Here is a 24,753-nt window from a genome sequence, read left to right on the forward strand (position 1 = left end):
ATTATTAAGGATTGTTCTAAATCAATACTTTCCCATTTCTATCCCCATGTACAGTACTTATAATTTAGGGAAGAAACACATATTAAAGTCTAGGCCTCACTTCATTCTGGGGCCAAATTTATAAGGTAAGTTCTCATTTTGGTATTCTTTGACAGGAATCACAAGAAAGATAACATAATTTACATTGAAAAGGAGATATATTTAATAACTTGCACTACTGTACCCTCAATATTGATACTGGCCAGTGTGTGCTTTATTAGACAAAACAAAATGGTGAATAGAGTTAAGTAAATAAACACAGCTGACAAACTTTGTGTAGCATGAAAGATTATTTGTGTGTAGAGAGAGGCTACAAAAATAAACCGAAACCCACTGAAGCATAGCCCTGTTTTTTTTGGGCAGACAGTTTTCAAACAATGATTACAACAAAATGGGTGAATTGGAAATTGTGATAACAGGGATGCTCTGCAGCACAGGGCAAAATTAATCAGGAACTGAACATTTAAAAAGACTGTTGGGTACTATCAGAACCAGGGTGGTGCCAAACTATTAGATATGCTGGATAATCAGGAAGTTTCTTTTATATATCGTTTGTCAGGTCTTGAAAAAGATGGCCATTATTTAAATATGCATTATATGATTAAAGACATATAGCAGTGATTTTTGTTAGAATTTGTAAAAACTCTCATCATCCTTATTTTTTTCCTGAACAACGGCATTTTTTTTATTATTTTATTTTTGTGGGCAAGCTCACAAACCTGTACATTTACACATATTCTCAAATTTGTTGCTTCCTAAATGTTTTTACAGTGTAAAAGCTGATGGATGCTGAGAGGTGAGTATTGTTGGTTAATATGCAGAATTGGTGGCGACTCGACATGTAGGGACGCAAAACTTCAGACACATTTAAATGGCATCTTCACTCTCACTAAGCCATTTTAGTTGACATTTTTTGTCATCTGTCTGCAATATGTAAAACAATTTGAAAGATTCATGTTACAGGCACTGGTAATGGAACTTTCTTCATATCATCAATTCATAAATCCTTTATCTTACCTCATATGCCCCAAGTTAAGGTCATGTTAAGCCAAAGCCTACAAGTAATATAAATATAACCAGCAGTAACTTTTTCACTCTTCATCAAGTTGCACGTCTGAGTTCAAGTTTGTTGCTACATGTACAGAATACAGTGAAATTCTTGCAGGCCAGACTAACTATGGTTTCATTTAAATTCAATGCCTTATATAATGTGACTTTTCTGCAAGTTTAAAATATAAATAAAATGCACTTTGGGAGGTTAAATAGTAAAGGTAAACAAAATAAAACCCTTCCATTTTATCTTGTAAAATATCTAAAATTTTGAATCTTAGACACATTGAACTAAATGTATCTTATTTATTTCCAGTACAGCAGAAATCCTTCATCTGACTTTCTGTCTGTACTTGTTTTGAGCTCTTACATGGTTACCATGGGAAAACTTATTATTAGCATTCTTGCATTGATGTGACTCTTAGCCATCTGCCTGTCCAATTTAAGCTGTTAAAGGTAAAGGGGAATATTCCACGTATCATAATTATATTTTTTCAAAAGAAGTACTGTGAAGATCATTAGCATCTTGAAAAGTATTTCAGTGTAATTAATTGAAGAATCCTTTCATCTGTTTTTTTTGACCTGTGTTTGTCATTGCAGGATCATGGAGAGCTCATCCTAGCAACATCAAGTGCAAAACAAGCACCGTCCCTGCATGAGATGCCAGTCTAATACTGGGTAAACCAGTATTTGGCCCCTGAACCATTTTAATTGACCATTTGATTATGTTGCATTTGTTTTTTAACCTGATAAAAAGGCCAGTCATTCCAGAGGATAAAATATTTCAGCCACAAGAAGAGTGTACTTTCCCATGCGAAGCAAAATTGTCAACTTGTCTCTTCTGATCTCTGTGGGTTCAGTAGCTAGCTATCTAATATGATGTACTAAGTGTTTTTCAAAACGTCATTTTCTCCTGTTAAGAATAGGAAAGTCCGTAATGCAAACAGACAGTTATCAGTGAGTGGACAGAAAGGTACCAGTTTGCCTGAGGGCAATGCGTTTAGTGTTCAACAAGAGCATCATTGTGACTATGTCATGTAAACCTGGGGAGACACTACATGGTGGCTCACCCACACTCAAGAAACATACTTCCAGGCTTGCTATCACAAAATTTGCATCTTAAATTTGTGTTATGCGCAAAGACAGACTTCTGAGGCTTGGTTTTGCACTTACCAGGAAATAGCTATATTAGCATCACTCCTGGCTGCATGGATGTAATCACCAAAGAAGCAGACTTGCTAGCCACTAACAAAGATAAGAAAATCACATATACTGTGACAATGACAATCCAGAAAATTGTAATATCTGACTCATCAACCATCAGGAGAGTGAAAGTCCTTAAAACCAATGTATGTGAAACTTTATAAGACTGACTCAAAGCAGGAAAGGTTATGGTACTTGTCATGTATGAGTCAACTGACAATAACATTTTTGTTAATGCAATTTTGTGATTTTTGTAATTGCTGGGATTAAATTAATTGGTTAAAAAAACGATGAGTACAATAAACTTCCAGAAGATTGTTTCATGTTTTGAGAAGAGTCCATTGGATATGAAAATGAGTCAACAGGCTGATGATGGATGGCCCCCATGTTATTTCATGTAAGGTACACAACCTTGCTACCATTGTTTCACTTCATTGTCTTATTCTTCAGAATGGCAAATTAAAATAAAACTTCATTTGCTTCACTTTTAGGCCTTGTTCACACGGGCGGTAAAATCGAGCGTTTTTCGCGTCAGAAGCGTTCGTGTGCGCGGATCAAGCGCCGAGTGTTTTCTACACGTAGGAGAGTCAATGAGAGTGTTCACACGGGCTTTGGTGACGTGCGTTTGTCCGGCTGCGCATTTATACGGCATCAAAAAAACGTTGCATGCAGCTTTTTCTTGGCGTTCAAAACCCAACGAACGCAAGGAAACCGCTTCTAGTTCGTTTTCTGCGTGTTTATTTTACGCTTCGGAGGAGCGGGGAGGGGGGGCATTTCAGTGCATAACACCGGTGTAAGCGCACACTCGACTACTGTTTCTTTACCTCAAAGTGACAAGTAGTCTCTCTTCGGGGCTAACACCAAGTCGCAAATTGGTTGATCGGTGTGCAATGTGGCATTGCACCAGCTGCAGCAGACAATCAAAAGTGGAAACCGACATCCGACAGTAATTAAAAACACTTGCGCGGAAATTTTCGCATTTCTTCATAAAGCACAAAAAAACTTCCTTTAACCCGACGTTGTGCAGTCAGAGGATGAACCCAGTAGCGGCGGTGATTTTTCTCTCCCTACGCCAGATACGAGTATTTTTAAAACAAGAAGATTAATATCTAACATAGAAAAATGGTCCATATTGAAAGGAGGCACCTCAAATAAAACGACAAGGGCTTTCATATCCAGTTCCCGACACTGCCTCCACAGGTTAACACACAAACTACAATTTGGGCTGCAGGCTGGCGTTAGACAGAGACAAACGAACCGTGTAGAAGTCAATCGATCGCCACCACAAAATGCAACATAAACGTCTAGGATGTTCAGAGCAAGTTCGTTTATCCAAAAACTTAACGCCCGTGTGAACAAGGCCTTAGTCTGCAGCATCATTAGTCTGGCAAATAATTATCAGATATGTCAGGCAAGATTTGCTTATCCATAATGATGTTACATGGAGGAGTAGAAGAAAAGATCTTATAATCATAGGGTAGAAGATACTGACTTTTTCACAACTGTTACCACAAGAAAGCCTGCAAAGCAATGTCTCAGATGCTGATGAAAAATTGGTGGCATGGACTTATTTTTAAACAAAATATTCCACAATTTAAAAAGACTTAATCTAGGATTACAGAGTCTTAGAAACCTGTCACAGATCTTGTGGAAAAGCTATGAGCCTCACAAAAAATGGTCTCGGATTTCATCTCATTTATGTATAGCCCAAATCCTTCATTTTCCCTCACTATGGATTTTTATAAGTGCTATAAGATTTTTGAGTGCAACAAGAGGATTGTGAGTGCTGAGGATGTACTTATGTGCCAACACCATCTTTGCACTTTGAAGTGGAGCTACTCAGTGTTAAGGATTAGTTCTGTGTGCAAGTTAATTAAAATATAACTTTTGCTCCTAAAAACAGGTTTGATCTTGAACTTTTGGGGGAGGGGGGAGGTTGAGGTTAGTTGTTTGCAGCAATAAGCAGCAGCAGAAGCATTCAGGACATGAAGTAAATAGTTAGGCTTGTAAAAGCTCATAGTTTAAAGTAACCACAATTTCTTAGTGGGAAGAAATTAAGGTATAAAAAGAATAACTAGGTAAAGTACTATATAATCCTCCTTCTAGGAAGTGGTAGCCCTAGTAGAGAGAAAGGGAATAAGTGTTCATTCATAAGATGAAACCCATTTATTTCAAGTACAGGTTAAGCAGTGGGCTGTGCTTGAAAATAAAGAAGTAAATAGAAGGGGATCTGTGGCAGGATAACAGACATCTAGTGAGGAGTGCGGATTAGGGAAAGCAGCAGTAGAAACCATCAAGTCAATAAGTAAATAACTAACCTTATAACAGAGGATGGTATTCAGTAAGTGAGTTTTCTTAGTGAGAATGAATTTGGGTCTAAAAAGGATTACTAGTTCATAACACTCATATCAGGGAGAGTTGACGTTTGTAACAGAATGTTCATTAATAGAGAGCAACACAAAAATTCTTTTGTTTATGTTACTTACTTTGTGTACTTTGTAATGGTGGACAAGAAAAATTTTTAGTTTCATAATTTCATGCAGATTGGAGGAAAAGGAGTTTATGACGTAAGAGAAGGCTATAGCGACCAATGCTGTGCAGTGGCAAACGATGTGAAAAATGTTCAAGGAAAAAAGACTTTTATGAATTGAAGAAAGATTTCTTGACCAACAAATGAAAGGTAGAGGTTTTATTCAGTTCAAAAAGTCATTCCCACGAGACTTTGGTTTTCTTGTTTAAGTGTACAATGAAATTCCAGAAGTATTTATCAATATTTTAGCAGAAAAGCACACGTTTTGCACATTTTGAGCAAACAACTGAATAACGGATAAGTGGATTTTTTCATGGACATTTTTTACATCGTTAATCATTGTACAGCACTGCACATTATTAGGTGGAGTAATCCTTTCAAGCTGCAACATTTACATAAGCAAGAAATAATGCTTAATAACCGAACCTTAAAACTGAAGTACAGTAGTCCCTCCTCAATTGCGTGGGTTGTGTTCCAAAAGGTGAAAATCTGCAAAGTAAAAACCATATGTTTACATGGTTATTTTTATATATTTTAAGCCCTTATAAACTCTCTCACACTATTATAAACATTTCCCACACTGTTATATAGCAAAAACCCTTTGTATTCTCTTAGATATTAGGTAAGATTTGTTGAAATTATGTATGTAAACACACTGTTTATATACAGTAAAACCTAAATATTATTTTAAAGATATTGAGATATCACATATGTTACAGCCATTACAACAGACAGGCCACCAGCAATAAATACATACAATGCAAGAAAATGTGTATACAGTAAAATGTGTGTACAGTGACACTAAACTATGTACATGTAATAAGTACTGTACATAGAAAATTAATTATGGTTACTCACCAACAATGATACAACGACTTGTCCGATAACGATGAGTTTAATTTTACTGCACAACAAAGGAGATCGTTACAGCTCTTTTAAAGGAGTCTCTTCAGGAAATTGTGTAGCACCACCGTTGTTCCTTTTCCGGCAGTCTTCAATCCAAATCCCTAAAGTAGATTCCATCCGGACTTACATCCACTTATAACTTGTTTTGCGCCCTGGTTAAAGGACACTGCAGCCGTAGATCTTATATTCTTTTCATCCTTTTTAAATAAAAAGAATCGTGGACTTATTGATGCCGTAATGGCATCCTGCAGTGGTGTAGCTGTTCCCTTCCTTCAACATATCCAAAACTTTTAACTTTTCGGCAATCGTTAGCATCTTCCATTGGCGCTTGGGCATAGCCCCTGAAGCAGTAGCAGGAGCAGATCATTTTGGAGTCATAATGAAGGGCTTGGCTATGCACAAAGATAAACACAAAAGAGCACAAAAGTTAACTCCTTACACAGAGAAACACATTGATGCTGAATGAGCGAGACAAGACTTCCTGGTTAACGCAGAGGAATCAAATTCGGTGCTCCGTCGCTGAGCCAATCAGCGCACAGTAACTTAACTGCGTGCTCTGATTGGGTAGCTTCTCAGCCATCCACCAATAGCGTCCCTTGTATGAAATTAACTGGGCAAACCAACTGAGGAAGCATGTACCAGAAGTAAAATGACCCATTGTCCGCAGAAATCCGCGAAGCAGTGAAAAATCCATGTTATATATTTAGATATGCTTACATATAAAATCCGTGATAGAGTGAAGCCGCGGAAGTCAAAGTGCGATATAGCGAGGGATTACTGTATCTAAAATAAATAAAGTAACAAAGTTCTTATATGCATTAATGAATTTCTATATAAAGCTGAAACATCATTTACTATCATTAAAGATGAACAGATACTCCATGGCTGAGTGATGAAAAGCCTTGCTTTATTCCATTGCTACTTTCTATTTGCGTTGATAATAGCCACTTCACAGAAAAAATAACTGCCAAACACTCCTATCATCTTATCAGAGCTATTTACATAGACACCCCATATGTGTTGACAGTCTGATGTTATAGAGCCTTCTGTGTCAGGCAGGAGTAGAAAGATGCACACATTGTTAAAGTGCTCTCTAAAACAAATACTTTTCAAGTCCAATGATTCTTCTAAATATATCCTCTTCCCATGTTAGTTACAAAATCATACATGTTTATGTAGTTACTGTTAATAATGTAGCTGTTTCCATGCTTTTCAAACGTTATTTGAGAATATTCTGAGAGACTCAACAAAAGTACCCTTAAAGGCCATATGGCTTTCATAATGCAATTAAATGATCTGCATAGCAAACGCAAAGGAGGGAAAATTCAATATCTCCTCGGCAGAGACTTCCATACTGTAAAAGTATAGTTCTTACATTTACTTTAAGATGCCCCATATGTGAAATTAATCAAACATTTCCCTAAATAAATAAATGGTAAAACTCTTTTGTGGAACACTGCTTCCACCATGTTTTACAGATGATGTGGTATGCTTTGGATAATGAGCTGTTCCACACCTTCTCCATACTTTTTTCTTGCCATCATTCTGGTAGAGGTTGATCTTGGTTTTATCTGTCCAAAGAATGTTTTTCCAGAACTGTGCTGGCTTTTTTAGATGTTCTTTAGCAAAGTCCAATCTAGCCTTTCTATTCTTGAGGCTTATGAGTGGCTTGCACCTTGCAGTGCACCCTCTGTGTTTACTCTCATGCAGTCTCTCTTTATGGTAGACTTGATATCGATACGCCTACCCCCTGGAGAGTGTTGTTCACTTGGTTGGCTGTTGTGAAGGGGTTTCTCTTCACCATGGAAATGATTCTGTGATCATCCACCACTGTTGTCTTCCGTGGACGTCCAGGTCTTTTTGCATTGCTGAGTTCACCAGTGCTTGCTTTCTTTCTCAGGACGTACCAAACTGTAGATTTTGCCAATCGTAATATATGGATGGGTTTTTTTCTGTTTTTGCAGCTTAAGGATGGCTTCTTTCACCTGAATGGAGAGCTCCTTTGACCACAAGTTGTCTGTTCACAGCAAAATCTTCCATATGCAAGCACCACACCTTAAATCAACTGCTTAATTGATAATGACATAATGAAAGACTTGCTCACACCTGCCCATGAAATAGCCTTTGAGTCAATTGTCCAATTACTTTTGAGCCCCTGAAATGAAGGGATTGTGTTCAAAAAATGCTTTAGTTGCCTCACATTTCTATGCAATCGTTTTGTTCACCCCACTGAATTAAAGCTGAAAGTCTGCACTTCAACTGCATCTGAGTTGTTTCATTTAAAATTCATTTTGGTAACGTACAGAACCAAAATTACAAAAAAGTTGTCTCTGTCCAAATATTTATTGACCATATCGCTATCCAAGTCTACCATAAAGAGTAGACTGCATGAAAGTAAATACAGAGGGTGCACTGCAAGGTGCAAGCCACTCATAAGCCGCAAGAATAGAAAGGCTAGATTGGACTTTGCTAAAGAACATCTAAAAAAGTCAGCACAGTTCTGGATAAACATTCTTTGGAAAGATGAAACCAAGATCAACCTCTACCAGAATAATGGCAAGGAGTTAGTGAATTATATGCTCCCTTTAAGGTGCACATTTTATTCCCAACCAATACAAGGCAACTAAATGTTACCTGTTTCACAGTACTGTGAAAAAGTATTTTCCCCTTCCTAATATCATCTAGTTTTGATTTTTTACACAATGAATGGCCTGAGAACCTTAAAGAAAATGCAATATTAAAGAAAGGGAGCGTGAGTGAACACACAATACAGTTTTTAAACCTTTACTTTCATTATTCAACAAAGTTATCCGATATCCATATTGCCCATCTGAAAACGTATTTGTCCCCATAGTGTCAATATGTGGTTGCAGCAACTTTATCAGCAATAATTGTAACTATATGCTAACTATAAATTTTTCATATCGCTGTTGAGAAATTCAGCCCACTCTTTTTTTGCTTTATTCCAGAAACATTAACAGGTTTGAGAGTCTGATCTGCTTATTTCTGGTTCTGCAACTGCATCTCTGTTTGTTTCAAGTCAGGCCTTTGACTAAGACACTCAAAAGCTTGAATTGCAAGACATTCAGTCGTATACTTGCTTTTGTGTTTTAGATTATTGTCCTTCTGCATAAACAATTACTGTATGTTTCAGCTTCAGGTCATGGACAGATAACTGATCATTAACCTTAAAATATATTGGTTATGTTTAGAATTCATTCAATAATGGCACATCTTACAGGTTTTACACCAGCAAAGCATCCCCACACTATCACACAACCACCACCATGTTTTATTGTATGTAGGTATAATATTACTGATAATATTACTTAGGTTTAATGCAGTATTAGCTTTATGCCAGATCATAGTAGGACTTTTGCCATCCAAACTGTTCTACTTTTGACTCATCTGTCTATGAAACATTATTCCAAAATGACTTGGAGGTCGTTCAGGTGTTTATGTGTAAAAGTGATACAAGCACTGATGTTACTCTTAGACTGCAAATGTTTCCACTTTGCTACTCTCCCATGAATCCTATTTTTTATCATTGAGTCATGAACATTGACCCTAGCTGCAGTTCCATGTAGGCTGGCCTTTCCTAGGAAGATTCTCCATTATTCCAGATGTTCTTGATTTGGACCTAGTAGCTCTCATAGCCTTAAAAATAGTTTTTAAATTCTTGTTATATTGGGTAAATTTCAATAATTATTCCCTTGTCTCTTCTGGAATTTCCTCTGATCAAGGCATAATGTCCTTCTACAAACCTTGTTCTGACTACTTTATTCTCATGGTAAGGGTCAGTATATGGTGAAGTTGAGGTACCTAATAAAGGATATCAGAATGGGACCAAAAAAGACCCGTAACACACAGCATTGAGTCAGCATTTGGAGGTATTGTAAGGGTTAAAGTCCATGCATTTTTTTCTGTTATCCTGACTGTGTACACAATAAAGGATGCTCTTTAAAAGTTGAAGTAAAATAATGAATTATATCTTCTTATATTTCATATTAGTATTAATTTTGTTGCTTGAGGCTATTGTGATTACAAAGCATTTTGACGTAACCAATCAGTCTTATTTGTTACATCATGGTAACTATTTATGTTTGGCTTAATTAGTAAATTACAGTGTTTTTCACTCTGTATCATGTATTTAAAGCCTGCATAGTTCATATTTATTTATTTGCTTACTTACTTATTTGCACACAGATATTCAATCTCTTCAGTAGGTGAACTTGCTGGGTGTTTTCATTCCTGTAGTTAGCACATGCAGGTAACAGGTAAGAGTAACTTAGATCTTATTGTTTTTTGACAGATTATTGCCAAATCATCAGTAAAAACTGAAAGAAAAGCTAAGAAGATTGTGAACTTCATCTAGCAGAAATACTTCAGCTAGCAGAGTATGGAAGTCTAATGCACAGGTTGAAGAGACACATCTTCTTGCCTGCAGAGGGTCTTTTCTTTTAATCTGATGGTAGATTACGCTATTTTCCCTTTTATAAGATAAACCTTTTTTTTTATCTTTAATCTTTTTTTGTGTCATGTTTCAACCATTGCATCTGCTTTGTGGATCACCAAAGAACTTCTTCATTATCAAAAAGTCAAAATGGAACAGTTAGAGCTGAAAAGGCAGTTCAAAGTGTAATGTGCATTTGCATCACATGCCACATCTAGCTTTTGGTTTTTGATTTTGCACTCACACTAACCTTTAATTACTCTCTTGTCAACATTCAAACAGTCATTTTCTTATATAATGCCTTTTCAGAAATAGTCATTTTCTTATATAGTGCCTTTTCTGATTTAATCACACTTCCTTCCTTCCAACACTCAGGATAACTGAATCAGACTTGAGCCATGTTTCATGATGAAATATAATCACAGTCTTCAATTTAAGCTTGGCGAACATGCTGCTAACCCAAAGTTTGAAAGGTAAAACTGAAAGGTAAAGTCCAAAACATAATTCCAAAAGTCTGGGAACAGGGAAGTTAACCAAAGTGTAATGCTACTAAATGGTTCTGTAGGAAGGTTTATGTTTCAAATGATGACCAAAGTTTCTTGTATGCTGAGCAAGGGATGGTTGTTGCCCAGCAACAAGACAAATCAGAAATGTATGGAATCACTTAAATGGAAGTTTCTTTTTTGTTTGTATTCTACTTATTCATTAATGATTCTTGGTCAACCAAAGGATGACAGCAGTCTAAGGGTTTCTTGCTGGTGACAGTATGCTTTCAATTGCCTTGTTGGATCTTACACAGTAGTATGCTCTCTGCCATAGACTTTCTGTCTAGTCATCTGTAAAATTTCAGTTTTTTGAAAAATCTTGCTTTCTATAGTGAGTCTTTATTCTTTTATTTATTATTGTTATGAATATGAATAATTCCATTGTGAAGATAGGCTACAAAATGGCAAAGTCGGATGTATTATGTTTAATTGCAGTGTGACTGGAACATTCTGTTTTTATGGTGCTAATCTGAGGCCACAATGCAGATCCACAAGTGTGTGACTCCCACTCTCTGATATTCTCATTAAATTTGCTTAAGAGGTTACATTATTTTTAACATTCAAAATAAATATAAAGACTCATCATGGCCTTTGAACAACGCCATTCTCAGTTGTGCTTTATAATGGTTGTTTATGCAATATATTTTCTTCTGTCTGCTTTGCTATTCTCCCAATTTGCTTTTATCAAATGCAGTCTTTGACCTAATCACCTTTATTTTACTGTTTTCCATTTATGAAAAACATTAGCATAAAAACTGATTATCTGTTATATGTGATTCATACTTGTAACATGAAGCTAATGACTAATCTACATGAACATTGTAGAATCCATAAGTCCTTTTCTCCTGTGCCTCATATATAATACTCAATTTAATTTATTATTGCATAGTCTTCTTCAAAGCAGGCTAGCTCAGAAAACTGCATACTTAGTCATAATAAAAATCCAAAGTAACAGAAAACAAAAAATACAGAAGACAAGAAAACAACAGAGTAATGAATGATTTGTAAGCGGTACAAAAAGATCAAATATGTTATGACAATTCTTAGAAATATACACTCACCTAAAGGATTATTAGGAACACCTGTTCAATTTCTCATTAATGCAATTATCTAATCAACCAATCACATGGCAGTTGCTTCAATGCATTTAGGGGTGTGGTCCTGGTCAAGACAATCTCCTGAACTCCAAACTGAATGTCAGAATGGCAAAGAAAGGTGATTTAAGCAATTTTGAGCGTGGCATGGTTGTTGGTGCCAGACGGGCCGGTCTGAGTATTTCACAATCTGCTCAGTTACTGGGATTTTCACGCACAACCATTTCTAGGGTTTACAAAGAATGGTGTGAAAAGGGAAAAACATCCAGTATGCGGCAGTCCTGTGGGCGAAAATGCTAGCGGTCAGAGGAGAATGAATGGGCTGACTGATTCAAGCTGATAGAAGAGCAACTTTGACTGAAATAACCACTCGTTACAACCGAGGTATGCAGCAAAGCATTTGTGAAGCCACAACACGCACAACCTTGAGGCGGATGGGCTACAACAGCAGAAGACCCCACCGGGTACCACTCATCTCCACTACAAATAAGAAAAAGAGGCTACAATTTGCACGAGCTCACCAAAATTGGACAGTCGAAGACTGGAAAAATGTTGCCTGGTCTGATGAGTCTCGATTTCTGTTGAGACATTCAAATGGTAGAGTCAGAATTTGGCGTAAACAGAATAAGAACATGGATCCATCATGCCTTGTTACCATTGTGCAGGCTGGTGGTGGTGGTGTAATGGTGTGGGGGATGTTTTCTTGGCACACTTTAGGCCCCTTAGTGCCAATTGGGCATCGTTTAGATGCCACGGGCTACCTGAGCATTGTTTCTGACCATGTCCATTCCTTCATGACCACCATGTACCTATCCTCTGATGGCTACTTCCAGCAGGATAATGCACCATGTCACAAAGCTCGAATCATTTCAAATTGGTTTCTTGAACATGACAATGAGTTCACTGTACTAAAATGGCCCCCACAGTCACCAGATCTCAACCCAATAGAGCATCTTTGGGATGTGGTGGAACGGAGCTGTGCCCTGGATGTGCATCCCACAAATCTCCATCAACTGCAAGATGCTATCCTATCAATATGGGCCAACATTTCTAAAGAATGCTTTCATCACCTTGTTGAATTAATGCCACGTAGAATTAAGGCAGTTCTGAAGGCGAAAGGGGGTCAAACACCGTATTAGTATGGTGTTCCTAATAATCCTTTAGGTGAGTGTAAAGTGCCAGTAAGAGTAAATATTTTTTGAATACCAATTAGGTTGTGGTAAGCATACATATTTCATCTTGTTTATTAGAAATTACATTAAAATTCACCTAAAATGCATTGTTTTCATGTCACATAGTGGATAACAGTACAGGCCTGTTGATATCTGCCAGGTTCTTCATTCATGCAAAACATATTTTTCTGATGATATTTAACGTATCAGGCAAGCTTTTTAGTAGTTTCATTTAACCTTTACCAATTCCTTAGGATATACAGAGACACCTTGGGTTATGTAGTATGCAATTTATAAAATCTTAGACTTGCAATTTTTTCTAAATAGTATAAAAATGCTGGGGTAATAACATTTCATAAACTACTTAGCACAGTGCCAAACTCATATAGTATGCCCCTTCTCTCCCTAAGCCTTCAATAGACTGACACTGCTCACCTGATAACAGTGCCACACCTTCCCCAGCTTTGTGAACCAATTTAAATCAATAGCCTTCCTGAGACACTCAGGCCAATGCACTGTGGCAGTAGAGAAGTGTGTTGAAGTCCTTGCTTTCCAGTCCCCCGACTTATGTTTCTCAGAGGCATCTCGCAGGCACTTTAACATTGTTCTTCTCTCATTTCCAGCCAGTGGACATTAAAATACTTTAATGCATGCGTATGAAATGTAATTAATGATTGGGTAGGTTGGTTCAGTTTTTACTTTGGTTAACCCCAGTTACTTAAGGGTATACAGAACAGAACTATTATATAACTTGAGATGGGTCAGTAGAAATAACTGTCTGGAGTGGAAGCTATGCATCACTTCAATCACTATTTATTTGCATTCCCTTATTTGCGGAGACCATATTATTCATCCAGCCACTTGTAAGTGGAATGCACATCTGGAAAGTAGTACTGTATTGCAGTATCAATGGTTCTGTACAGTAATGGACTAAATCTGTTATTAGTTGTTTGAGCATTAAAATAAATAACACGTGAAGGCAAAAGCAAATTGATCTGAAGCTCTTATAGTGATGAACTGCAACAGATAAGTATACTAGCCAAAAAGCTGACCCTGAACTCCAGAAGATCTCAACTGGAAATGGAAAATGTGGCATCACAGTGGGAATAAGGTGGCATTTCTGCTACCTATGATAAAGGCCAATTACAACTTCACAGTTTATGAAGGGACATAAAAGCAAAAATGGAAAGACCCAAAAACAAAAGAAAGATGATAGTAGATGGAGATTTGGGGTTATCCAGATGTTGAAGAAGGTATGGTATTTAACTTTGGACACTATAGGTAAAACATGGAGTACTACTACCATGCCACCTATGCAATTTCTGCATAGGAATAAGAGGGCCCCAGGAGTAGTATGCTAACCCTTTGGAGCAGTACAAAGTGTGGGCACCAATAGAGCAGGTGGCTTCAGACATTCTTCTAATATTTCTCCAGTCAAACAGGAGAAATCAGTTAGTCTTGAATAATTGAACCAGGGGCCTCATGTATAACGCCGTGCGTAGAACTCGCACTATAACATGGCGTAAGCACAAAAGCCGAAATGTGCTTACGCACAGAAAAATCCAGATGCAGGAATCTGTGCGTACTCCAACTTCCACGTTCTTCCGCTACATAAATCCCGATCAGCGTGAAAACTAACGCTCGTGCACGCGCATTATGTAACGCCCCAAATCCTCCCAGAATTACGCCTATTTGAATATGCAAATCAATATAAATCTCCCTTAAGCGCAGCCTTCTGTGAAAAGACAATGGGAAAAGCACGGGGGGAAACATAAGAATTTCAGCGAATACAAAGTGGAGGCAAAGGAAAAACATACTATTTGTTCAAATAAGCCATGGTATAATCAACAAAAGGAAGTTGATCGAGTGGCATAGCGTGTTGGAGAAACATGAAAGCTCACATCCACAAAATCACACAGTGCCAGAAATAAAAAAGAAGTCACATATCAAAGTCGCCGTGGAAAGCTGTAAGCCCACTGTCTGAGTGTCATATGAAAGCTTATTAGGTTTCAGAGAAAAAAGCCACACGGTGGGGAAAAAGCACGAAATGTCCACTTCAATCTCGACATTTCCACTTTAATCACGTAGTTTATTTTGTCATTAAAGTAGAACATCATAAAATTCATCTTAAAATTGTTTAATTAACCAGTTTCTAAAATCACATCGTAATTAAAGTAGCACGTTAAATGCTTTGTTTTGTATTTGATTTTCTATGTGCTCTATGCGTGTGAATCACTACTTGCTTCTTAAACCAGCTCTCTTCCTCCAACTGGACACAGAGTCCATTACATTCGTGATATTACAGCTCTCTGAATAACTAAAATACTGAGATGTATACGTGATGTCATTTTCATGATGATAGGAGTTAAAGCACGTTATTAAACATGTTTCACTTCGATGAAATAATTTATTGCAGCAGTACTCAGGGCGGCTCTAAGCTTGTGGTGGCACTGGGCAGAGGAAGAATCGGTGGCTCCTTCGCCGCCAATGTCATGCACGGTGGATGGCCATGTATGTTGCAGACACTAGCCGCCTCGTGCTCATGACACAAGCATTTAACTTTTGCCGAATTTGTCGCTGCTTTTAGCTGTGTTGTTATTTTCTCTTTCTGTTTTATATTCAATATATATTGGCGTAGCCGTCACTGCAGTCAGTGCTTTTCTTTCCCCAAGTAACCGATTGCCACACAATCAGCTCTGTAATAGAAGTTAAGCCATCTGTAAGCTTAGCGCCGATTCTTCAAAACGCTTAAAGAACATTGAAATATCTTCGTAGTACATGTTTAATTATTCTATCCTTAAAGACACTCCCAGTGAAGAATATAGATTATTTAAATGAAGTTAAAGTTTTATCTGTATAATTTAACAAACATATTTTGCTGCATTTCACCTTAAAAATGATATCGTCATCATATGTAAATACGCGCTTTATAAAGTGGCTCAGGTTGTGCGATATTATAACTATAGTGCAAGTTTACAGTGAGGTGATTGTACTTATAAGTACAAACAGTTCTACAAGGAGCACTTGATTGGCTGCATTTAAAGTTCTTGGGATTAAACTGTTTTGAACCGCGAGATCCGTACAGGAAAGGCTTTGAAACGTTTTGCCGTGGCAGAGACAGCGTGTGCTTAATGCCTTATACCGATAATTCTCTTTCCGATCAGCTGCTGCTGTGATTCACACTCAGATACAGTGATATAAATACTCCGAGTGGTGCAGTGAGAGAAATATGGAAAAAGATGATCCGCTGTGGCAACTTCTAACAAGAGGAGCTGAAAGAAGAAGAAGAAGAAGAAGAAGTGAGAGTAACAACGCTAAAGCAGTTATGGTATTTGGAATACTATGGCTGTTCCTGACCATTATATTGTTACGAAGTTAATTACAATCAGATGCATTACACTAATAAACAATATGCGGTTAGTTTCTGTGTATTTATAAAGCCGCGTCATGAAAATAATGAGTAATCACACAAGAACAGTAGCACTGCTTTGACGCTGGGTGCCGCCAGTTTGCAAAACCGAGCGGAGAACTTGTGTACGACAAGGCATGAGGTACCGTGGAAAAGTGCGTGGCTTTACGCCAAGTGTAGGTTTTATACATCGCGATTTGAACGTGGAAAAATTCTTACGCAACATTTCTGTGCATACGCACCGTTTATACATGAGGCCCCAGGTGACTAGAGGCCTTTACATTCCTTAACCAGTAAGCTGTGACTTCTGAGGGATTCTTCAATAAGTTAGGGGTACATGAGGAGCAGCATTTGGACCAAAGAGAGGCCTGTGTGCTCTAGAAGGGGTTTCAGCAGCATCATCTTCTTTTACCCAACCCCTGTGTTTTCTTTGTTAAGAAAAAGATGAAAGATGCACTAGATATATGTTTGAGGGACAATTCTTTATATGTGTACTAACATGTGTGTGCATATAAAGTACATATATAGGAATACAGTATAAAAAGTGCATGTAAAATATATAAAAGGTGGCACATGAAAAAGTAGCCCCATGCAAGGCAAGAACCACCACCCCGGTTTTAGCTGCAACAAACATAGTCTGGTAAAGGTTGCGGAAAATACATGTGCGCATTATGTTTGTTTTGTTATCCGCCCACTTGCTGCCAATAAGACATGCTGATGTCATTGCAAGCAAATGTTGTGATTGTGTGTTTTTAAAGGCTCCTTGAAGCTGACACATGACTCTATGAGCAATTCACCAAAACCAAGAAACCTTTCTGTATATACTCCAGAGGCTTTCATGGACATTGGGGCTCATATGTAAAGAAGTTCTCGTAAGTTGATTCAGTAATCACAACAGGCATGTGTGTTACAAAAGACATGTCAACATGTACTCCATGATAAAAGTATATGTGAGTTTTCTTGTAGTTGCAATAGTTTTTCTCCCACATTCTCAAAGATGTGCAGGTTTGGATAATTGTTGACACTGAATAGGCCTTATGTATGTTCATGTGTGGCCTGTCCAGGGGTGTTACTTGTCATGCATCCAATGGTGCTAGACCAGGCTCCCTCCAACAGATATCCTGAATTAGATTAGTATAAAAATGGTATGTTTTCATCGGATTCATTTTCTCACATTGCATTATGCAGCACAGAACAGTTTTACTATTCCTTTTTCAAATATAATTGGAAAATAACACACGTGTCCTCCTAAAATTTCCATTTACTCAAAACATTTTAGTAGCTCCAGTAGAGCCCAAAGGGAAATTCAATAGATTAAGCAGTATCATCCATTTCTCTAAATAGTTAATTAAACGTCCTGATGAAATGAAAGTTCCATTGCAACTTCAGTATACAACTAACCACTGAGAATATTACATAAAGTAATCTCTTTATTTCTTTTGCTGAAAGAATCTACATTTATAAGAAGAGAGAGCCTAGCAAAACTGCAAGCAACTTGCTTTTGACAAAACAAATAGTCAGCTTCCTAGTATATTCTCTTTATTTTATAACAATAAACTATTCTTAGCCAATTTGCACTTCCAGGAATGAATAGTGACAGCAGCAAAATAAGGTTATGAAAAAGTAATTTTTTATTATCAATGTTTGCATGCAGTAAAGGACTAAAAGGACATAAAGAAATATAAGCAACTTATACAGATTACATGTACAAGACTACTTACCTAGTTAAAGCTTTATCCAAAGTAACTTACAAACCATACTAGTACTAACCAAAGGTTCAGTTCTGGATAGCTGTAGGCACAAGTTACTGTTGATACAGGCAAAACAGCACTGTTCTACATGTTCTAAAAATAGCATTATATTACAAGCTCCATTCTTCTCTTAGGTTCACTCCTATATATGATAACTGAATTAATGATAAATATAAGATACTAAGAGAAATTATATGAATTTTAGTACAAAATAAGTAGATACACTTAAGTAAAATTAACTTAAGACATTTATAGCAATGAGGAGGCACAGAAGAGAAACTGGTATAACATGAAAATCAATAGAAAATGGCAGTCTTACTATATACAAAACATGTAGATTTTGAAAAAAAGTGGAAAAATGAACCAAGAGATGAATTGAGTACAAAGGAGCATGCAAAATTGAGTTCAAAGGCTGTCCTCATTAATATAAAGCCAAACTACCTCTACCGCTTCATGGCATGGCCAGTATATTCCCCAAGATTGGAACTCTGTGAGTACAATGATGTATATTTTATTTACTTATTGCAAGCATGTGGCCATTTGTTGCAATTTCTTGTGGTTTTTGATCCATCTACATCTTTTGCTGTTTGAGGTATGGTGGCATAGTGATTAGCAATCAAAGATACAATGTCCCGTGACTGCTATTAGTCTACCGTGCAGCATTTGCACTTTGACAACAAAGTCACCCATGCAGAACGCGTGAAAAACGACAGAATTTATGCAATTTCTGACATCTGGAAACATTTTGTTGAGAACTGTGTTTCGAGTTTAAAGATATTTGGACTAAAGTCTTTGCACATTATACACTTCACATCATTTTTAGTATAAAACGGAAAATGTTTCTGCTTTAAGTATGTGTTCAGCATTTCTTGCCTCACATTTCCTGCCATCCTGCACTTGCACAGATCATTGTAGACACAGAACACACATGAAGTGTATGTAGTCCAAATAACAATATATTAATTACCTCATACAACTCCATGCACCTCACAGTCCAAATAAAGAGACTTGAGCTCTGAGAATTTTGTAACAGACGCAGCTCCGTCGGTAGGGGGATGGGATAGTGGGCTGCTTGCGCTGATCAACATTTGCAAAATAAAAGGTGCTGACGGAGAGGTGCAAAGGAATTTACAGTGGCCTGGGATTACAAGTTTTTTCATAGGCTTCAGGGATTCTACTGTTAAAAGATTTTTGCACCATTATAATCTACTCAAAATTTGTTAAATTCCTCCTTCCCATTTCACCTGAATATTTCTGTGATTTCAACCAAACTCAGTGTTTGTTCATCAGTATTGTTCACTAGAGAAAGCTTGTGGAAATACATAACTGTAATTTTGATTATTCATATGCAACATAAGGTTACATGTTTACTTTTGGATTTAGTGCTAAAAATATAATAGACTATAACACTATTGTGATAAAAATCAGATGAAAAAGGATGAGCTTACAAAGGCTTGCTTTAGTTACCTGAACCCAAGTAGCTACATCTATCTAAATGCATCAATGTGGTTTTACAGAGCACAATGTACTCATGAACACAATCTGAAGTGTAAAAGTAGCTCAGATAAGTGTAAAATGGCCAAAGAAACATTTTCTCTAGATAATGATGGCAAAACAATTAAAATTAGCTTTCCAACAAGAATCACACTATCTAATGATATGATGTGTCACTATACCTCTTTAATATGAAAATACCACAGTATTGGATAAATGTTATGTGCATGTAAATGGATTCGGCTTAATACCTAGTTTGCAGATACATCTTATCTCATAAACAATGTGGTCATATAGCATTCAGCAGCACAGACATTTTATACTCTTTAAGTTCAAGTTTATTCTCACATGCACAGAGTACACCCTTTTTAGCACCTTCCTTAATATACAAAACAGCACATAGTAGTAAGCTTTTCCCCATGTCTTCATTATTAGTTAGGTAAGTTAATTTTCATGTTAAATAAATCTGTGCACATACAGGAAACTTAACTTATGGCTCCACTGGAATTTTCATACCAAAAATGCTCCTGGTCAGCCTTTATAAAGGAGTTACATTGATATCACCAGTCTTCTTTTTGGTATGCAAACATTGAAATGTTGAATAAACAGAGAGTTATGTCAATCATTTACTTGAAACCACACCCCTTTTCTGTACACCCTTTAAATCTGTTCCTCTAAACCCAGCCTTATGATCTTCTATTAGAAAATTTTGGGACCAATATAATAGATGTCATTATGTATGTCACATAAAAAGATTAAAGAATGAAGTGTTTTATAATGTATTAACCAAAACTGGGTTTAAATTATTGATATTAGTTTAGGTAGACTTTATTATCATATTGGGAAATTTATTTTCTGGAATAATATACAGACATGCAGCATTATTATACAAATAAAACAACTTAACACTAGAATTACCAAAGCCTATGAAAAAACGTGAAAAACATCTCTGTTTTAATGATGTGTTTCCATAGATTGTTATAGACACCAACACACTTGAAATGTATGTATTCCAAATGTCGATATATTATTTACCTTGCTACAATTCGAGGCACTTCACTTCAAGATAAACACTCAGCTCTGTGAACGTTCTTTGCGAATTGAGCCTAGGCGGTTGGTGGTTTGGGTTTGAATGGGATAGCAGGCTGCTTGGTGCTTTTGCTCATTGACACATTTACAACACAAAAGACCCTGACAGAGAGGTACGAAGGAATTTAATGTGGGATGGGATTACAAGTTTTTTCGTGGCTTTGGTAATTCTAGTGTTAAATTATTTGCTTTTTGGACTTGTATGCAGCATTCAGACTATACAAAATGCATTTTACATGCATATAGGTAAGCAATACAACAAGTGCCACAGAACACAACTGATCTATGCATGCTATGTTAGAATGTGGTTTTCTTCTGTGAAGGGTGCTGTTGTAATGAACAGGAGCCAATCAGGGAAGGGCTACATAATAAGTAAGAACAAATCAGAGTGTGATCAGAGTTCCATGTTTTCAAAAATCTGTGTATTTGTTCATCCAAATTACAACACTGAGGCTGCATTTTCAGAAGTGTACGGCTCCAGAACGAGTTTTCAAAAGCCTCCATTTTCAGGTGTTGACAACGGCAGAATACTGTGGTTGAAAAGTGAAAATGTAGACTAATTTTTAAATGATACATGAGCAGTGTGTACAGGGCCTTATTACCTATGGTTAAACTACATGACTTTTCCAGCAATTTTCCATCATAGCCTTTATTTGTATGATTAATTAATTGTGTCAGCAGTTGTAGGGGTGGGCGCCTATGTGTGTGAATGTTGTCTTGAAGCTTGACGACCTTGGGTTGGGGATGACCATCTGCAGATGGATTTTCTCTCATTTTTCTCACAAACAGGCCCCAGGTGGTGAGAGTTGGCAAACACACAGCCTCATCACTCATTTTAAACACAGGAGTGCTGCAGGGCTGTGTGCTTAGCCCCCTCTTGCATTCCTTGTTCACCCACGACTGTGTTGCAAAACACGGCACAAACACCATCATCAAGTTTGCAGACGACACAACCATCATAGGCCTTATCACTGGCAACGATGAGATAGCCTACAGAGAGGAGGTGCTGGCACTGAGTAATAGGTGCCTGGATAACAAGTTGTCTCTTAACGTCAGCAAAACCAAGGAGATGATCGTAGACTATCGGAAACAGCAAGGCGGAGAACACCAGGCCATCTACATCAGTGGCGTAGAAGTTGAAAGGGTTAACAGCTTCAAGTTCCTTGGCGTAAACATCACCGAGGATTTCTCGTGGACCCTTCACATAGACACTGTGGTTAAGAAAGCTCGCTAGCGGCTCTACTTCCTGAGGAGGCTGAGGAAGTTTGGCATGAATACCAACATCACCTCAAACTTTTACAGGAGTGTGGTCGAGAGTCTGCTGACGGGCTGCATTACCGTCTGGTATGGGAGCTGCTCTGACGGCAGCCGAAAATCACTACAGAGAGTGGTGAAGGCAGCAGAGCTCATCACGGGCAAGAGTCTCCCTGCCATTGAGGACATTTAACTCCATCGATGCTTGCGTAAGACAAGCAGCATTATAAAGGACCACAGCCATCCTGAACACCAGCTGTTCTCCTTGTTACCGTCTGGCAGACAATACAGGAGACTGGCTGCTCGAACTACAAGACTTAAGAACAGTTTTTACCAGCAGAGCCATTCAACTCCTCAACAGCAACACCTGAATATTTACATACACTTACATTACACCTACATTGCATTACTTCTACATTGCACTACTCACACACAAACTGTACCTGCATACTGTACACTCTGAATATTGACTGGAACATGCACCTGCACTTTATGGAATTTGCATCTGTACTTATAAAACATTATCTGTGCAATAAATGTCATTTGAACTTGCTGCTCATTTAACTCATATTGCTCTACAACTTCTTTTAAAATGAACACTTTTTATTTTATATAGCTAGTCTATTTTTAACTTGTAATTTTTTATTTTTATTTCTTAATTTATTTTTTTTATTTTTTAAAATTATTTTTAATTATCTTTTAGCTTTATTGGATCTAGGCTGAGTGACTTGTTTTTCTCGTCATACATATTTCATTGTATGTGGACCCTGTGTTAACCTATATATGACAAATAAACCTAAACCTAATAAACACTCTGATGTAAGTACAATGCAAACAAGGTGGCTAGAAGGAAAGCACCTGTTTTGATTAATGTAAACAACAACATTTATTTATATAGCACATTTTCATACAAACAGTAGCTCAAAATGCTTTACATAATGAAAAATAGAAAAATAAAAGACATAAGAAAAAAAATAAATCAACATTAATTAACATAGAATAAGAGTAAGGTCAATGGCCAGGGGACAGAAAAACAAAAACTCCAGACGGCTGGAGAAAAAATAAAATCTGTAGGCATTCCAGACCATGAGACTGCCCAGTCCCTCTGGGCATTCTACCTAACATAAATGAAACAGTCCTCTTTGGATTTAGGGTTCTCACGGAAGGACTTGATGATGATGGTCACGTAGACTTCTGCCTTTTAATCCATCCATCATTGTTGGAGCATCATGAAGCTTTGAGTAGGTGGAGGTGGCGCAGGCCACCACCACAAAGAAACCGGAAAAAGAAACAGAAAAGAGAGTAGGGGTCAGTACGATTTTAGAGCCACCATGAATAGTTATTATGATGAATTGAACATACAGAGTATCAGTATTAAGTTAAAGTGAAGTTATAAAAAGGCCATGTTAAAGTAATGTGTTTTCAGCAGTGTTTTAAAGTGCTCTACTGTATCAGCCTGGCGAATTCCTATTGGCAGGCTATTCCAGATTTTAGGTGCATAGCAGCAGAAGGCCGCCTCACCACTTCTTTTAAGTTTTGTTCTTGGAATTCTAAGGAGACACTCATTTGAGGATCTGAGGTTACGATTTGGAATATAAGGTGTCAGACACATATATAAGATGGGGCAGATTATTTAAGGCTTTATAAACCATAAGCAGAATTTTAAAGTCAATCCTGAATGACACAGGTAACCAGTGTAGTGACATCAAAACTGGAGAAATGTGTTCGGATTTTCTTTTCCTAGTTAGGATTCTAGCAGCTGCATTCTGCACTAGTTGCAAACGATTTATGTCTTTTTGGGTAGTCCTGAGAGGAGTGCGTTACAGTAATCTAGTCGACTGAAAACAAAACGTGAACTAATTTCTCAGCATCTTTCAGTGATATAAGAGGTCTAACTTTACTTATGTTTCTTAAGTGAAAAATGCTGTCCTAGTGATCTGATTAATATGCGATTTAAAATTCAGATTACAGTCAACAATTACCCCTAAGCTTTTTACCTCCGTCTTGACTTTTAATCCTAATGTATCCAGTTTATTTCTAATAGCCTCATTGTATCCATTATTGCCAATCACTAAGATTTCAGTTTTCTTTATTTAACTTGAGAAAGTTACTATTCATCCATTCTGAGATACAAGTCAGACATTGTGTTAGTGAATCAAGAGAATCGGGTCATCAGGTGCTATTGATAAGTACAGCTGTGTGTCATCAGCATAGCTGTGGTAGCTCACGTTGTGCCCTGAGATAATCTGACCTAACGGAAGCATGTAGATTGAGAAAGCAGCGACCCAGGATAGAGCCTTGTGGAACACCATATTGGATATCATGTGTTGAGTTGTAATTACCACAACTAACAAAAATTTTCTCCCTGTCAGGTAGGATTCAAACCAATTTAAGACACTGCCAGAGAGGCCCACCCATTGACTAAGGCGATTTCTAAGAATATTATGATCAATGGTGTCAAATGCAGCACTCAGATCTAAGAGGATGAGAACAGATAAATGGCCTCTGTCTGCATTCACCGCAAATCATTTACTACTTTAACGAGTGCAGTTTCTGTGCTGTGATTTGTTCTAAAACCCGACTGAAATTTATCAAGAATAGCATGTTTATTTAGGTGGTCATTTAACTGCATAATGACTGCCTTCTCCAGAACTTTACTTAAGAAAGGCAGGTTAGAGATGGGTCTAAAATTTTCAAGAGCGAGGGTCAAGATTATGTTTCTTAAGTAGGGGTTTAACTACAGCAGTCTTAAGACAGTCTGGGA

Source organism: Polypterus senegalus, chromosome 8, assembly GCF_016835505.1.
Source record: "Polypterus senegalus isolate Bchr_013 chromosome 8, ASM1683550v1, whole genome shotgun sequence".
NCBI classification, from domain to species: Eukaryota; Metazoa; Chordata; class Cladistia; order Polypteriformes; family Polypteridae; genus Polypterus; species Polypterus senegalus.